The sequence below is a fragment of the Priapulus caudatus genome, unplaced genomic scaffold (assembly GCF_000485595.1).
Source record: "Priapulus caudatus unplaced genomic scaffold, Priapulus_caudatus-5.0.1 Scaffold2095, whole genome shotgun sequence".
Classification (NCBI taxonomy): Eukaryota; Metazoa; Priapulida; class Priapulimorpha; order Priapulimorphida; family Priapulidae; genus Priapulus; species Priapulus caudatus.
The window spans coordinates 30,897-34,105 of NW_014579156.1; the positions used below are offsets into that span (position 1 = coordinate 30,897).

At 43.0% G+C, this 3,209-nt stretch overlaps 1 protein-coding gene across 1 annotated transcript in view; it reads right to left on the reverse strand.

Moving 5' to 3' along the window:
- LOC106818217 (60S ribosomal protein L27-like) overlaps positions 1–1,211 on the reverse strand; it is a 5,719-nt gene extending 4,508 nt beyond the window's left edge. Inside the window, exon 1 of the mRNA XM_014822941.1 lies at positions 1,164–1,211. The gene's annotated coding sequence lies outside the window, so the exon portion shown is untranslated. The remainder of the gene's footprint in view (positions 1–1,163) is intronic.
- Between the last annotated feature and the right edge of the window lie 1,998 nt (positions 1,212–3,209).

The window sequence follows — 3,209 nt, forward strand, 5'->3', positions numbered from 1 at the left end:
TATATATATAATATATATATATAATAGTCGACGTATGTATAATTGAATTACTCATCATAACTAATCTAAGCAAAAATTAATCTCTTCTCCCCTCTTTACTTCCTGCTCTCGGCTCGCGTCAGATTTGGTTTGGCTTATGTAGTCGCACGTTATCAACATCTGTCGATCAGCCGGGGAAAAATTCATCACACACGAGCCGAGAGCCCGTCCCCCCCCCACCTCTTTGAAATTTAAATTTGACGAGATTTGCACAGCGTAAAACTGTACATTGGTGTAAAAATAATGGAAGCGAGTAAGATATCGTTCAAGACCTGAGGATCCCCTTTTGGGAAATTGATTTTTCCGGATCAGCGGAATACCACGTTGTTTGTTTCCCGTCACGTCTACATTGGTTAGCACAACTAAACATCTGCAAGCATTCGCACATCTGCTGGGAAGCATCGCACACGCACGACCATTTCAAGAGTTACGATTCCCGCAAACCCGAATTTTTTGACACGCGACGCTCACAAGCGCGATCGCCGATGGGTTACGCTCTTTTTATTTCCCAAAGCGGGATCCTCATATCTCTGTATCATTCGTGGGTCTAGCGACGCAAGAGGTACGTACCTTGGAGGTGTCTTGTCGTACAAAAAAGCCTAAAAGGCAACTCTTGAAGGTGCAAAATGCTCGCGCAAATCTTCCCAACAAACTCGAATGCTCGAGCGCCAACGAGGCGACAGTGTTCAGTTAACTAGGAGCCAATACGTATGATATTTATGACTTGGGTCGTAGATTGCAGCATTTGTGACGTGTAACTGTATGTTTGCGTTCACCGATCTCTTAAATACCGACGCTATTGCATAATAAACTTAGTTGACAGTTCAAAACATAGCTACGCAAAGGCCAATGTGGTCTTAAAAGTAGTCAACAAAGCGCAGAAAACTCGTATAACATGAGTTTTGTAAAAGTAGAACCGGAAAAGAAGTAAACACAACCAAAACATCACACACAAGGCACCATTACGTATCAAAGAAATCCTAAGCAATCCTTATAGATTCTTATCGAGTGATATTGAAACTAATATCCGTATACCCTTATCATGAGAAAACCAAGTTTATGTTATAATTAGAGCCTCAAAATATGGTAGATTTACGCTACCAAAATCGTACACCCTCACAAACCTGCTGGTTCTAGTTGACCAGGATCGAAAAGAACATCTATAGCGCACCCTATCGGCGATAACCACAACTAACACAAATGCTAAGCTATTTATATTATTTAATTGGTATATACGCTTTACTTTTATGCAAATATTATTCTCAAATACTGGTATACATTTAAAATATACAAATATTCATTAAGTATGTTTTTATCATAAAAGTTAAATATCATAATAAAACCCACAAATTGTTTGCTAAATATCACCACAGCTGGCGTTGCGAGAGCTCCTGTTAACACATGTCTTTTAATAATTTTGTATTATATTATAGATATAGAAGAATCTTCTTCTATATCTATAATTATATATTGTATAATAGGCCTACATAACAAACTCACGTTCTCTTGCTAAAATCTACGTTAGTGCCATTGTCAACGGCTGTAGATCCAAATCATGGAAGTTAATTTTAAGATGTTCTCTCCTCTCGTGCTAAACGATAAGACGAGAAAGGCCAAGAAGAAAAAGAAACACAAATCCAACGACAAGGATTTGGTATCCCCTGACCTACCAGAATATGACGAGTACGTACATGAGTGTAACTCAGAGTCAGTAACGGAGTACTAACTCCACTTTGAGCATTTGAATTGAGTTTTTCTTGACGTAATAAACCGCAATTTCTTGGAACTTTAATTTGAGTACTATCATTATGGTAATTAATTACTAATTAGACTGTTGACTAAAACTTGAAATTCTTACACAGTTGACTGCTGTACCGGCGTTGTGTTATCTTGTGTGTAGTACTTACTAATTTAGTAATTATAATAAACATTTTTTTAAACTGAATTTGCATCGATGATAACTCGCAAGCGATGGACGGTAGAATCGTTCTGAAATAGTTTTTGTTTCGGAGGGAGACAAACTGGCGAGCTTCTTTTGCCTTGCAGGTCACTGCTTGACGATGTTTCAGAAGTTAAAATTTACGTCTGTAACAGGGGAAAAATAACGTTTTTCACGAGGGAGCCTCTTTTCAAAAGTTTGTGGAAAAAAAAATAGCTTCGTCAAAAAATGTTACGGGAGCTATTTCGGCAGGTTGAAGAATCGAATCGCTCATCGCCCCGTGTATTTTTGACTCCTCGTCGTATTTTACGATTTTTGAGTTGCTCTGGTGTTCCTCGTTCCGGGCGCCCCGCCCCGTCACTTGATTATTGTTAACCTCTCCTGTCGCCATCCCCCTCCTCGTGCTGTACTTGATTTTTCAAGTTCTACTGCTGTCGGTCCATGTAAATTCGACTGCGGCATCCTTCTCTCCCCCTTTTTTTATCTTCCATTTCCTCCATCTCTACCTCTGTCTCTCTCTCACTCTCTCTCAATCTCCTCTCTTCTGCCTCTCTCTCTCTCTCTCTCTCTCTTTTCTCCTGTCCTCTCACATCTCTCTCTCCCTCTCGTGCTCTCCCCCCTTCTCTCCCTCTCAGTCTTCATCGCCTCCCTTCGATCCTCCCCCTCCCTCCCTCCCTCACCACCCTCCTCCCTCCCTCCCTCGCCTCTCTTATCTCTTTCTCCATCCCTCCTCCTCTCTCCTCCGCTCTCTTCCATCCCGCTCTCCTCTCCCCTCTCCATCCAGCCTTCCTTTCCCTCCTCTCTTCCTCTACATCCTCCCTCCTCTATCCCCCCTCTCTCCATTACCATCCTATCTCTCGTCGTTACTGACATCCCGCTGCTCGTTTTTTCCAGTTACGCGGCCGATTCCCCGGACATTGAACGGTCCGCCGTTCGGACAGTAGCGGCGGGCTACTGGAGAGGAGGCGGGAGAAGTGAGGGGCGGAGGAGGAGGATGTGGGCAGAGGAAGCCTTCTCGTCGGACAAGCAGCTGTGGCTCATACGACTCCCGCACAATGTATGTGGCTTCGCACGGTCGCCGTGGCAACGACGACAACAGCGGTCGCCACATTTGCCACCAACTCGCGTTTTTGGCCGGAATCTATTGAAATATTTCGAGTTGGAAGTTAAAATCGACGTAGAATGACATTTTTGTCCAGCAAGAGTTGCAGGAGCAACAGCAATGCAAGGC